The sequence below is a fragment of the Ambystoma mexicanum genome, chromosome 4q (assembly GCF_040938575.1).
Source record: "Ambystoma mexicanum isolate Mex_15411 chromosome 4q, UKY_AmexF1_1, whole genome shotgun sequence".
In the NCBI taxonomy this organism is placed as follows: domain Eukaryota; kingdom Metazoa; phylum Chordata; class Amphibia; order Caudata; family Ambystomatidae; genus Ambystoma; species Ambystoma mexicanum.
The window spans coordinates 892,988,891-893,003,978 of record NC_090928.1 but is presented as its reverse complement, the minus strand read 5'-3'; positions in this window follow the sequence as shown (position 1 = coordinate 893,003,978).

Here is a 15,088-nt window from a genome sequence, read left to right as displayed (position 1 = left end):
GATGGGAGTCTTCGACAAGGTCTTTCTGTCCAAATTGATAAACAGCTGAGAACTCTTCCAAAAGCTCTTTGTGTGTGCCACGTAAAACATCAAGGCAAGAGCAACGTCCAGCGAATGCAAAGCCCTCTCTGCTGGCAACGACAGATTCAGGAGGAAGACAGGCAACACCAAAGGCTTGTTGAGGTGAAACTCGGATGGCAGAGTCAGCATAAAGGTGGGGTGTGTTCGCAGTACCACCCTTGAAGTGTGGAAGGACAAGTGCAGCTGCTTGCAGGGCAGGGCCTGCATCTCCCTGATCCACCTGGCTGAGGTGATCACCACGAGGAAACCTGTCTTCCACAATAGACACTTAAGAGGGGCCTGATGCATCGGCTCAAAGGGCGCTCCCTTGAGCTTAGTGAAGACCACATTGAGTTCCCAAGCTGGGGCAGGAGCCTTGACGGGCAGAAAAGTCCTGACGAGTCCCTTGAGGAACTCCTTCACGAGTCTCTGCGACCACAAGGAAGCCCTACCCGGTACCCTGGTGTAACAGAAAATGGTGGCCAGGTGCACCTTGACAGAGGCATGAGCCAGTCCATCCTTGGCCAAGGAAAGTAGGTATGGTAGGAGCTGCAGGGCTGAGACAGTGACACCATCTGAGTGTGTTGATCACTCGTAGCAGGAGTGTGACTGTCTCCTTGGAAGACAGGTCTTGGAATGGAGCCCCTTGCGTGAGATGAGAGTGCACGCCCCACCACTGCATTGCTCATCGGAACTCCTCATTGAGGGCGATCTTGTCTATCCAGGATCCCAAGATTTGCAGCACCTTCACATCCAGAAACTACTGGAGAGGCCTCATCTGTAGTCTGCAAAGGAAGACGAGGTTGATGCAGGAGGACATCATGTTCAGCAGCAACTTGATGGTCCTCACAGGGGGGATACGAGGACACCTGCATTGGAATTCGAAGGTGTGCCCCTGTCCGAGAGCGTCCAGCACCCATCTGTTGGTGGTGATGGTCTTCCATGTGCTGATGAACCTCGACAACCGGCATCCCACTGGGTTGCACGAGTAGAGGCCCGAGTCCACAGTTCTGGGCTGTTTCAGTGTCAGCGCCATGCCCTGTGGGCAACGCTGATGCTGTCCTCCACCACTGTATGCCTGCAAACGACCTCTGTACGCCTCTTGTGTCGTGGAGCAGGAAGGCTGCCAATAAGGGGTGGTGTAGCCCTTGAAGGACCTGCTGGGTTTTCCCCTTGGGGAACGAAAGAACGACCGATGTAGCTGCAGGTTACCCAGCGAACATGCTGTCTCCATGTCAGTCTTGATGATTTGAAGAGACTCGTCGACCATCTTGCCAAACAGGTTTTCCCCATTGAATGGCAGGTCCAACACCTTAGACTGAACGTCTGGCCTGAAGTTGGTGGCTTTCAGCCATCCCTGTCAAGAAAGAGACACTGTTTCCCATCTGATGGAATCCGGTGTCCACGATGTCCATGGCCATTGTGATGGCGTGGTCTGAGGCCACTTCCCCCTCCTGGAACAGCTCAGGCACTTCTGCCTTCTTGTCAAGTAGGAAGTCCAGACTAGGGCCTAGCTTATATCGGAGCTCCAGGTCATAGCAGGACAAAATGGCCAGGGCATTAATGGCCTTAATAGTGCTGGCAGCTGTATAGATAATCCTCTTGACCATAGCATCCACCTTTTTTCCCTTCCTGGTCCGTGGGCACCATGGATGAGTACTACAGGTTCGCAGAGCATTTCCTGGCTGTGGCTGATAGCACAGAAGTAGGTGAAGGCTGGGACCTCTGGCACTTCTGGACCGAGTCCAGGACTCTGTATTTCTTCTCAAGCCTGTCCCGCTTGGGTGGGGCGGTGCTCGGATTCTTCAACAGCGCAAGGCCTTCATCCCAGATATCATCCAACAAGTGGACAGACATGATGGTCTTCCACCTGGACTCCCGCTGTTGATAAAGGAAACCTTCCTTTCTCGTCTCCTCAAGCACCAGTTGAAAATGTTCAGAGGCCCTGGACATCATTGAGTGGAAGGAGAAAATCTCAACTGGCGGAGAGGCCCTATATGGGTCATCTGCACCTGCTGGCTCTCCCTTCACTGGCACAAAGTCATCAGCTTTGTCGGTGTCCATCACTGTAGCCGCCGCCCCCGTGCCCATATCTGTGTGTGTGGCAGGATGCCCTGTTGGGGTCAATGCCCGAGGTGGAGGCGACGGTAGAGGTAGTGTCGGTTGGCGCCGGGGACCAGCAGGGTCCTTTGACTTGTGTTTGCGCCTAGAAGGGCTTCCGAAAAGAGGTCTTGGAGGGCTTCTAGATGGAGCAAGTTCTGGTGTGGGTGGCAGTCTCTGCTGAATTTCTGATACTAGGTGCATCATGGTCAGAATGTCCAATGAAATGTCCATGGGCTGAGGTGTAGGAGGAATGAGAGGGGCAGGCTCCGGGCTGGTATGCCTCTTCTGGAGAGGTAGATAATAGGGTTCACCCAGCAGTGATCCACCTTCTAACAAGGGTCCCTGGCCCCCTTTGTGGTATGAATAGTAGCCCTCAGGCAGGTTGTGCGAGGATTAGGTTCTTTGGACATACCTGAGCAAGCCGTGATGTCTCCTCCACTGATTCACCCGATGTATGCAACAATAGACAGAGCCCACAAAGTCTCCTGTGAGCCCTAATGGAACAGGGCTTTGTTGGCCAAGCCCCAAGGGAAAACCCGGTGTGGGGAAAAACCTTTGTCCTTGGAGCGCTGAAGTAGCAGGTTTCCCAGGTGGATGGGGAAAGTTGAATTCTCAGGGAACAGCCTCCAGATGGAAGGAGAATGAAGGATTTATTCTGGAAGAGTATGCCAAGGACAAAAGGGGCACGGCATGGAAGAGCCAGTATCAAAGGCGGCAGGAACAGCCTGAGAGAAGAGTCGAGGCAAGGTGATAGGAGAGAAGAAGGGAATGCAAGTCAGAGTCGGAAGCAAGCAGAGAGCTGAAGCCCAATGCGCAAAGCAAGCCAAAGCAGGAAGAGAGGCACAGGCAGCAAGTTGGAAGGAAGGAAAAAAAGCATGAGTGCTCAAAAGATTGAAGCAATGCAAGGCGCTCACCTTCCTGCTGCATTATATTCCGGTCCTCTGAGTCTGAGCGAATCTTGGGCGCCATCTTGATATAAACTGAATGAAACATTGTCAGAGTTCCTGCTGATCGTCTCAACTCCGCACCTTGGAAGGTAACAAATCACATGGGTAGGCCATCTCCTCCACTGTTACCAGAGAGACCAACCACTGGCAGAGGTCCTGACAGGTCATCGCCGGAGCTAGTATAGATGTGCACCGGCATACTTGGTTCCGCCCCTTGTTTTGTGCCCCTTCTAGGGGTTGTAGGAGCCTTACTCCCTCCCCTCTCCTGGGAATTCTTGGGGGAAATGGCTGCTGTCCCCATTCCAGGCGTCTTTGCCAAAGCCACAGCAATTACCTCACGCCGTGCCGGTAGGGACTCCCGCAGAGCAGCCGTTGCTGCGACTGTATGCACCACCCTTGTGGTCTGAAACCCCCTTTGAAGTAGCAGTGGTCTCGATGGGGCATTGACTGAGTCATCAACAGGGTGGTAAAAGCATTTGTTGTTGATGTGGTCGTGGCCCTTGATGATGATGTTGCTGATGGTGTGGTCTCGGCTGGTTGAGATGCCAATGCCGTCACTGGTGGAGGCAGCGAAGGGCCCACTTTGGATCTCTCTTTCGTCGCCTTGTCCACCGATGGAAAGAAGAGTTTTGAATGGGTCAAGGACTTTCTCTTTGAGGGGACGCCCCTCGCTGGTAGGCTCACCATGGATGTGGTTGGCAATGGCGACCTTGTCCTTCCTGAGCCGGGATCTGCAGCAGCAGCTAACCCAGTGGAATCAGTGGCGTGCAGCCTTGCATTCCTTTGGACCCCTCTGGGCGGGTCATCCTCAAAGGACCTTGACCTCTTTTATGAGGGAGTTTGATGATGGGAACGGCCGATCCTAGGGGAAGCATGACCATGCCCAGAGGCCTGACCGGATTAATAGCCACGCCGCCAGCCTGCTGTAGCGATCCTTCTTGGTCTCCGTAGAAAATCCATGGAAGACCTTGCAACCCTCCTCATCATGTTCCGGATGCAGGCAGTAAAGACATTTGTGGTGTCGATCCTCCACGGAAACGTTCCTTAGTCCACATTTTGCGCAGTTTGAAGAGGCATCTCTTCTCCTTGGTCATGGCGAAAAGGCGTGAAGTGGGCCCAAGCCTGGGCATTCTCTGATCCAATGAAAGATCCTCGATTTAGTATCATCACTGACAGCAGATCGCTGCCAGTAGTCGACCTCTGGTCGAATGATAAATCCAAAAATCACATTTTACCCAAAAACTCAAAATATTAGGAAAATAGCTTGGAGAACACTAAGAGGACTCCCAACACTGAAGCATCCGGTGAAAATCTGAAGATTGCCACCAGTGGTGGAGCTTGGGGAGAGGACTAACATTGGATAGGGGCAATATGACCCAGAGTACAGTGATTGGTTTAGAGGAGAAATCAGTTTTAAAGCAAAAGTAAAACAGTTTTTTCTTTTACAGAGGATTCCCAGCCTGACGACCGGCAATATTCATGAGCATGTGAATCCATGCTGGAGAATTTGAACGGTGTAGAGTGACAGGTGAAGACTGACAGGAAGAATTTAGCAGCCACTCCCCAGAGGAGGAGGGCGGGCGCATGTGAATCTTTGAAAGATACCAATGTTGGAGAAATACAGTTACAGGTAAATAACAAGACTTTTCCAGCATTGGATCTTTCATAGATTCACATGCTTGAATAGAATACCAAGCAGTCAAAAGACTATGAAAGTGTCTGAAAGCAAGAAATCTCTATATATAAATAGAAATATATAAACACATCTATAAATGTATACAGTACACAAATCTGTATGAGATACAAGAGTAACTGGAAGGATGGATAGATATTTATTGTAAGCATATTATGCTGCTCCTACCTTAAGCGAACAGGTGTTGAAGTGCCTGTCCTGCTGCCGTTTCCCTTCTGCTGTCCTCCGCCAAGTGGTAGTGCCAGGCAATAGTTTGGAATGCGCTCCAAGTTGCTGCACGATATACATCTCAAAGCGACAGTCCTGCTTGGAATGGAGCCTAAGCCGCTCTCGCCCTGGCAGAGTGTGCTATTGGCGGGGACGGTAGTGGATCGTCTTTCCTTTGGTGGCAGTGGATGATACAGCTCAAGACCCAGTGTGCCATACCCCGTTTGGAGATGCATGGTCCCCTCCTGTGTCCTGCAAATGCAGCGGAAATCCTTTTGAAGGATCTGTTGTTCTTTGTATGTAGACCTTCTAGCCACGTTCAGTGAGAGAGGTGTTTGCTCAGCTGCAGTTGTATGATTGCCGAAGAAGGTAGGTAATACGATCCGCTCCAACTATGTAGACACAGACAGAACCTTAGGGATGGATTTTGGGTGGGGTTGGAGAATGACTTCAGCCTTCTGAAAGATGGTAAATGGTGGTTCAACGAAAAGTGTTTGTAGTTCCCCAATGCATCTGGCTGACGTGATGGCCACCAAAAAGGCTACCTTCCAAGACAGACATTTTAAGTCGCACCTATGAAAAGGTTCATAGGGCTCTCTCATCAGCACTGCCAGAACAGTGTTAAGGCTCCAGGAAGGGATGGGCCTCTGCTCCCTGGTGAAGTTGTGCATCAAACCCTTCAGGAAAGCTTTAACTGCCAGGTGAGAGACTAGGGACTCTTGATGAGGCTTTGTGGTGTAAGCGGAGATGGCCGAAAGGTGTACCTTGATGGATGACACCGCTAATCCACCCTTTGCCAGCAGAAGAAGATAAGACAAGATCTGCTCAATAGATGCAGAGAATGGGTCTGTGTTTGCTTCAGCGCACCACACTTTGAAGCACTTCCACTTCTTGGCATATGTCCGCCGCCTGGCTGCAGTCTAGTGTAAGGTTGTGGAATCTTCACTGCTGAGGAACCAGGCCCTGAGACATAGACTGGCGGGGTTGTGGTGGAGCAACTTGCCCTTGTACTGCTACAGCAGATATGGTTGGCGACAGATCGGGGTCTCCTGTGAAAGTTGAAGAAGTGTGTGTCAAGTGTACCATACTTGACATGCCCATGCCGGGGCTATCATGATGCATGGTTGTTCCTTCAGTCTGCGGAGCACATGGGATATCAACAGTGTCAGAGGAAAGCTGTAGGGGAACTACCCTCTCCAATTCATCGAGAAGGCATCTCGCAAGGAATGTTTCTCCGGGTACCTAGAAGCAAACTGATTGCATTTTCTGTTTTTGGATGTTGAAAATCTCGAGTTTCCCCCCACCAGTTGAACAGCTTGTTCAGTTCCTGATCACACAGTTCGCATTTGTGCTATTGTAGGAAGTGTCAGCTGAGCTTGTCTGCCAGTATGTTTTCCTTTCAGGGTAGGTGCTCCGCCCTTCATGTGGATTCTGTATTGCAGCACACAATTCTGGAGTATCTGCGCTTCCAGTAACAGGATTTTGGATTTCATGCCCCTTGTTTGATTGTATAGTGCATCAATGTAGTGTTGTCCATCTGCACTGTCATCACCTGGCCACTGAGCACTGGAAGGGGAGATCTCAGTGCCCATCGGATGACCCTGAATTCAGCACATTTATGTGCTGGTAATATTCTTTTTTGGACCACACCCTTGTGCCTTGTAGGTTTGTGTAACATTCCAGCTATTTGCAGGTCTCCCTCACTTAGAACCCTCCGGCTCATGTGCTCCCGAGGTGCTGTCAAGGAAGAGAACGTTGTTACCAGATTGAAGGAAAACATCTTTCCACTGAGCCGAGTCCGGTGGGATTCATATTACATCCCTGCTTATTTCTGTTATCTTAGTAATAAATATATACATATAATTCCTGCATCGCGTGTCAAGTCACTTCCATATATATTACAAGTGGCAACGAGGTCACTGTTGCTGAGCCCCACCCACCGTCATCAAACTTACTGGGTCCATATCTCTACTGCTTGCTTTCTGACCACTGCCGCTCTGTTGTAACTCCCAATGAAATAATGAAGACAGTATTTCGAGATGAGATTGGATGTCTTTGAGGTTATGTTCATGAAATCAAATTGAAACCTCACCATGTTCCCGTTGCACAAAAGTTGTGCACTATACCTTTATCTCTGAGAGACGAAGTGAAAAAAGAAATCAAATCCCTAGAAGATCAAGGTATTATAGAGAGCATCAATGCCAGTGAATGGGTTTTGCCGTTGGTTGTGCTCAGGAAAAAGTCTGGGAAACTCTGGATTTGGGTAGACATGTGTGAACTGAATAAATGTGTGGTTCCAGACAGACACCCTCATCTGAACATTCAAGAACTTGTTTCTTTGATAGGTCCATCTAAGTTTTTCTCCATGTTGGATTTAACATCAGCATACCATCAGGTAAAACTGCACAAGAATTCCAAGAAGATAACAGCATTTATTACACCTGACGGATTGTATCAACATAAGAGGATGCCTTTTGGGTTAATATCTGCTGTGTCTGTGTTTCAGAAAAGAATGCACAGACTATTTGAGGGAGACCCAGGCATTATGTATTTCCAGGATGACATCCTTATATATGCGGATGAACAGAAACTACATGACAAGAGGGTGGCATATGTCTGCAGAAAATTGTGTGATGCTGGCATGACTTTAAGCATGGATAAATGCAGTATAAATCGTTCAGAAATGGATTATTTAGAACGCACAATCTCGGCAAATGGCATATGACCTAAGAAACAACTTACCAATGCCATCATAAATATGCCTAGACCAAAGTCTAAGGAAGAGGTTTGTACTTTTATTGGGATGGTGGAGTATTATTCAAAATGTATATGCGATTTCGCATTCCACACTGTTCCATTACGTGAGCTCCTCAGGAAGAAGCTTTTTTAATGGACTCGGGAGTGTGAGGAAGAATTTGATTTCATCAAATGTGCTTTGACCAAAGCCCCTTCGTTAAAAAACTTCACGTGTGGAAAAAAAAACATCATCAACACGGATGCTAGCAATGTGGGTTTAGGGGCAGTTGTCACCCAAGAAGTTGATGGAAGAGAAATATTAATTGCATTTGCTTCGAAACTATTGAAAGGAGCTGAGAAATTGTATTCCACAATAGAAAAGGAGGCTCTGGCAATTAAGTAGGCATCGGAGAAATTCAGAAGTTTCATCTGGGGAACAGAAGTTGAGTTTTGTACAGACCATAAGCATTTAGTTCATGTTATCATGAATAAAGGATTGGATAAAGTTTCTAATCATATCTGAAGATGGGTGAGGAATTCAATTGCACGGTCAAGTATGTTCCTGGAATCAAAAACAATGCTGCAGATTGTTTGTCCCATCTCACAAGTATTTCCGAGGTGGGAGATGGTAGTGAGAATGACTCTGAAGTAGTTCTGATTATAGAGACTGCTTCCATACCAAAATGTGAGTGGGAAGATGCTGAAACAAAAGACGATTCGATAACTCAATTGAAACAACTCATTATGAATCAATGTCCTTTGAGGAGGGCAAAATTTGAGAAAGTTGGTCTGGAGGACTATTGGAGAGTTGCAGATGAACTGAACGTAAAAGGTAACATGGTCATGAGAGGGGACAGAATAATTCCACTGTCAGGAATACGTCAGAGACTTATTGAATTAGGCCACGAAGGCCATCAAGGGATTGTGAAAACAAAACAGAGGATCCGGAATGACTTCCCGTGGCCAGGTTGCGATCTTCAAATTGAAAGGATGATCCGCAATTGTATCCTTTGCAATGAAAATGAAAGTGAGAAAGCTTGCATGAGTGTGAAGTATCCAACGGTTGGGAGAGAAATTCCAAAGAAAACGTGGGATGAGTTGCGCATGGATATCTTAGGCCCTATTTGCAGCAATGGGAAACGTCAATTCTATTTGGTTGTGATTGATTTACTAACCAGGTGGGTGGAGGTACTGATCGAGCCATGTATTACCACTAAGACAGTCACTGATTTTCTTTCGGAGATTTGTAGTAGAGAAGTTTTTCCAAGTAGCATAATGACAAACAATGGCACTCAGTTCCGTTCAAAAGAGATGGAGGATTTTTGTAAAAAGAATTCAATTGTGCATAAAAAGAGTGCCATTCATCATCCCCAGTCGAATGGAAGTGTTGAACGCTTTAATAAGGTATTCAAAGAAATGATTTGATGGGTTTGGTCGAATGGAATAGACTGGAAGAAAACGGTGAGAGACAAGATAATTGCTCATCATTTCACTCCACAACCGGTCTATCTCCATTTGAACTGAGCAGGGGACGTAAGGCTACCAAATTGTTGCCTTCGTGGATGAGTAAGAGAACATATGTAGAGAAAGATTTTGGGTCTTTGTGTGAAAGGATTAGGAGTATCCAATTGAAGAACAAGTCTGCTAATGATAGATTTTTACCTGCAAGGAAAGAATGTGTGATTCCGTCAGTCGGGGAATTTGTGAGAATTAAGCTTCCACCAGCCCTGTGGAAGGGTCTGTGTAAGTGGTCCTGACCAGTAAAGATTGTTTAAGTATTCAAGCATGCTATCAGACTAGAAAATTGTAGGATTTGGAACATAGAGAGAGTATGTTTAGTTCGAGCACGTGGTGACAGGACTGTTGTTGAGAGAGCAGATGCTGATGTTTCTGATATGAGAGGGAGTGTGAGGAGTGTGGAAAGAAAGAGAAAAGTATTGGATATTTCCTTGCCAAGTGTCACTTCAGATATACCTCGCCTGTCAAGCTGGGATAGAGTCAGACATAGACCTTGCTACATGGAAGATTTTGTGTGAATTGAAACTTCTGAGTAAAGTCTTAATTTTCAAGGAAGTTTCTGAGTGGTTTAATTTTTTTTCTGTAAAGACTTATTTTTCTTTTGTTGTGTAAAAATGTTGTCGCAAAGGAAGGGAGATGTGTAACATTCCAGCTATGTACAGGTCTCACTCACTTGGAACCCTCCAGCTCGTGTGCTCACAAGGTGCTGTCATGGAAGAGAACGTTTTAACCAGATTGAAGGAAAATATGTTCCACTGAGCCGAGTCCGGTGGGGCTTATATTACATCCCTGCTTGTTTCTGTTATCTTAGTAATAAATATATACATATAATTCCTGCATCGCGTGTCAAGTCACTTCCATATATATTACAGTTGTAGTGAGAGCCCCACCCCGATAGTGAGGAGTCAGTCCTTAGAAGTAGAGTGGATGTGGGTGTTTGAAATGGCATGCCTCGTAGCAGATTGGTGGCCTCTGCCCACTTGTTAAGGCCTTGTGGAATGTCAGCATGAGGTTCGCGATGTCCTCCCATCATCCGCTGTGTTGGATCCATTGCTTACCTAGCTCCTCCTGAAGCGGTCTCACCTTTAGACTCCAATTAGGAACAAGAAAGATACAGGAGGACATCATGCGCAGGAGGGACTGTTATTGTCATACAGTGGAGTTTGTTTTCTTCTTAAGTGACGAAGCCTTGTATCACCACCAATCTGTCTGGAGATGGACAGAAGTAACCAGATCTGCCCGCAGGAAGATTGATGTTTGTGCCGGTACAAGAGAGGACTTGTCCTTGTTGATAGAAAAACCTAGATCTGGAAGCAGAACTGTCTTCTTTTCCACTGACTCTTGACACTGCTCTAAGGGGTGCTCCCCCTTTATGAGCCAGTCATCTAGGTATGGAAAAAGGTGTACTCCCGACCATCATATATAGGCGGCTACTGGCGGCAGACTTTTTGTGAAGGTTCTCAGTGTTGACTTGAGCCTGAAGGGGAGCGCCGTGAACTGGAATTGGTGGTTGTCCACCAAAAACCAAAGGGACTGCCTGTGGGAAGAGTGTATGGGAACATGAAAGTAGGTGTGTTCTAGGTCTAAGGGACTAGAAAGTCACCCTTGTTGAGCCATGGGAGGACTGTTAGGCAAGAATTGATGTAGTAATAATGGATGAGACTACACAACACGCGTCTACTTGATATTAGGGATCCCACCCTTTGGTATAGCGCTGTACTACACAAGTTGGTAGTGTGACTGAGCAGCCAGGCCTATCTCAAGAGGGGTAAATCTGAGCTGTAGAATTGTAGCAATGCAATTAGCAAATACAAGTAGCACTTATACTCAATGTTTCAGTTATAAATAGTTATTGATTTATTTAATATCAATTTTTAAATAAGCGTTCTTTAAAAAGGGCAAGATATGTAGCTATCAAATATAATTTAAAATGCTTTTCCAGAATCAGCATACGTTTAGTGGATATTCATTAGAGATGTTTTTTACACACTTCCTACATCTGGACAGCAATGGCATTTATATATCACTAGTGCACTTTGCAGATTCTGAGTTTGCAGAAATGAAAGGTTAAAGGAAGGACAAAGTTGTAACAGGTTCTCAGTGCTTGTGAGTATACTTAAATCTTCCAATGAGGTCTAGACAAAACATTTCCCAGCAATAACAGTTTAAACACAAGTTAACTCCTCTGAGGGACAGAAAATATCAAAGTCAATGGACTAGAATAGTCTGCAGGGAGCCAGGACATCCAAAGTCAATTGGAGCACAGTCTATGGAGCTGAGTTACTTCATAGATAATAAATGTCTTGCACAAACTTAGGGCGTTTTGTAGAAATCACTTGTAGGGTCACAAGCTGTTACCCTTGTGGAAAGCAGAGCAGAAATCAACTCTAACAAATGTAGACACTGCAAGTCTCAACTGAGAAGAGAAAAGCTAAAGACACTGAGGCAAGTACCCCAAGTCTAAACAATACCTCTGGATTCTGTCCTGTTGCAGTGATTCAGATCCTGGGTTCCTGAGCCTCAGTCGTGGGGACATGAGGGAGGACGACTAGAGGACTCCTGCAGCAGCAATTTGGAGGTCGTCGGCAGATACAGGCTCTTTTTGGATCTGCGGCACTTCGCGGTTTCAGCACGCAGTAAACAGCACCACCTTGGATCTTGGATACTGGTTGGGCTTCCTTCACTCCTTGAGTCCTGCACTCTGGTTGTCCTGTACTCTGTTGACCCACCTTCTGGAGGGTCCTTAGGAGACTCCTGGAGATTCTGGTCAGATTGCAGACGTTGCACTCGACTGTGGATTTCTCAACCCCTGGCACTCGGATCCTGCAGCAGCAAAGAAGTACCGCTAGTCGGAGAAGATGATCCAGTGGAGTGTCTCAGTGTTAGTTGGTCCCACTAACCCAAGGGAAGAAGTCCTCCCTTCTGGGGTTTCTCTTGTTGATCAGAAAAAGCAGTTTCAGCACAGCAGCAGGGCTTCACCAGGCCATTCAAAGGTCCAGGAGGATGCAGCAAGCTTTGTTCACGGTTTCCTTATCGGGTGTTCCTCCCAGTGGTCGACTCTGCCTCTAGCCCCAAAACCCTTGCCTTTTAAGCAGGTTTCTCCCATTCATGCACAGCCTAGGCTGTCACTCAGACAGCAGGGTGGCTGTCCTTAAAGGACAGCCAGCCAGCCAATCAGGACTGGTTGCATTCTGGCACTCTTAGAGACAAAGGACAGGGCAGTTTCGGGAACGTCCCTCACTCCCTGCCCTTCCAGAAACACTGGATCCAGAGGCGGGTTTCAGGACTGAAGCCCGCCAAAGGCAAAACAAACAAAGGGCTTATACCTGGCTTGGCATGCAGAGTAAAATCCAAGAAAGACCTCACAACTATAACATGGCAAAAAAAGACCAGGCCATTTTGACAAAATTGTCACCCATGAGTGCTATACTGCAGCTGAGGATTCAGCCGGCGGTAGAAAAGCACAATGGTAGGAAAATTAAACCACTGCCACCAGCCATTTAAAGTAGTAACCCCCCAGCACTCCACATAAGATGGTTTGTGCTGGACCTACAAAGAGAAAAGGGTAAGCCAAGTCAATTTCACTTTACTATTCTTGGGGACAGAAGTTCACACAAGAAAAGGTATTTAAACCGTGTGAGAAATCTGAAGGATTTCCCTGTGACATTGCACTGAAGGTGATGTGTGTCACCATACAAAAGGTAGATGCCTATGGTGTTTGTCAGACTCCAAAAACAAAGGAAACGCATAATCCAAATCAGGTCAAAACGGATGAGAGAGTGAGAAAGAGGTCTTACTCACTCTCAGGGTTAAAATAAAAAAAATCCTAAAGTCCAGCAAAAGAGATAGGGGTCTCTAAGGTTGAAGGGAATTAGCACGGAAATGAGAATTCTCCCTAACAAGAACCATCTGGAGAGAAGTCATTTTGAAACTTGAGGCGATGGATGAATTTGTTGTTAATCAGGAAAAAGTGCAAATAAAAGCCCTTTCCTTCTTGTTGGACCAAGACCCGCTCTATTGCAGCTTTTAGCATCAGTTTGTCAAACTCTGCCAACTGCTGTTCCAATAGATGTCATTCCTTGGTCGAGGAGATTGCGACAGCGGGCACTGTATGAAATGTATGGTGTGGTCCTCTTGTACAACCTGTAACACCCATCTGTCTGAAGTGATAGTGTCCCAGAGCCACAGGTTTTGGGTTATGCGTCCTCCCACCGGTGTGCAATGTGGGATGTGTGTCATCCTGGTGTCAAATTTTCTTGGATTGAGCTCTGCCCTGGACAGATCCCCTTTTGCATCTTTGGCTCTGGTATCTCGTGGAGCTCTGATGGTACCTGCCCCCATTCAGTAGGAGCCTGACGATGATGCCTGCCCTTGGAAAGACCTGTTATATGCTTTGTACCTTGTGCTGGAGCCTCAAAAAGAGCGCCAAGGACAGTGCTCTTTATCTCTGAGGGGCCGGATTGCCCTTGGTGTAGCTGTGTCCGCCTTTCAAGTGATCATCAATTTTCTTTCCAAAGAGTTCCTGGTCATCAAACAGCATGTCTAAAATGTGTGCCTTCAACTGTGGCCTAAATCTAGTGGCCTTCATCCAGGCCTGATGTCACAAGACTGGGCCATGTGACATTTTTCTAAAACCACAATGGGCTACATCCACTGAGGTGTTATCATATGGTCTGAGACACTCTCACCATCCGTGACTATGGCTTTAGCTTACTCCTGAAACTCGGTAGGTAGGTGTTATCCAGTCGTGACATTCTGAGCCATAAATCCCACCATAACTCCCTATTCTACTTGGCCATCACAGCCATTGCATTACCAGCTCTTACAGCCAATGAAGCAGCTGCTGAAATTTACAACCCATCGCCCCCAATTTGCGTCCCTCATTTTCAGGTGGGGCTGTGAGCAGGGAGGCTAAATTTTGAAGTCTCTTCCTCATTGCAACCGTCACCATAGAGTTGGGTTTTGGGTGACCTCTTGAGCACAGCTGGATAAGGAGCTTTGTATTTTTTCTGTGGTCTTGCCACCAATGCTGGTGTGGAGGGAGGGGTGGCCAGAATGTTTTCTCCCATTTTCCAAAGTTTATCTAGGATGGGGATTGTTGTTACTGCCCGTCGTCTTCTGTCCCTATGCTCATAGAAGACCGAAGTCTTTTCTTCCGAAGCCACTTGGATCTTGAAAATCTCTGCAGATTTGGCAAGGGAGGAGTGATACGAGACTATCTCATCCGGAGGGGAAGATCCCCCTGGATAATCATGCTTCTCCTGTTTTTCGATGACAATGGAGTCCCGATTGTCTGGGTCTGTGTCAGGTATATCTCGCGGCAACTCCCCCTCCTACGGCTCATTCCCATGTGCGTCCGTGTCAAAAAACACCCTGAAAGGGTCGTCTGGTTCCATCCGATCATCTGTGGGGTCTTCATGCCATTCTGAGACTGTGATGGTGGATGGTGCTCTGGGCTCTCAGGTCCTTGGTGGTGATGACCGTGGTGGGGAGGGAGAATGCCTCCTTTTCTCAGGTCTGGGCAACCCACTGTAATGTGATCGCTGCCTCTGGTAACTACTGACAGACAGTGACCGCTGTCTCTGGTGACTGCTGATAGGCGGTGAAGCGTGTCGAGTGCAGGCCCTGGGGGACCTGCTTCTGGTGCAGGCCACAGGGGACCAGCTTCATGATGGTCTGCCTTCTCCTTGACCTGGCAGAGTAGTGAGTAGCCTACCTCTTTGCCTTCTGTGATGTGTTTCCATTATTCTGTGCATGGATTACATTAGGGTGGGGTCGAAGGGATCCGCCGTGTCTTCCATGAATGGGTAGCCAGTGAGGACTA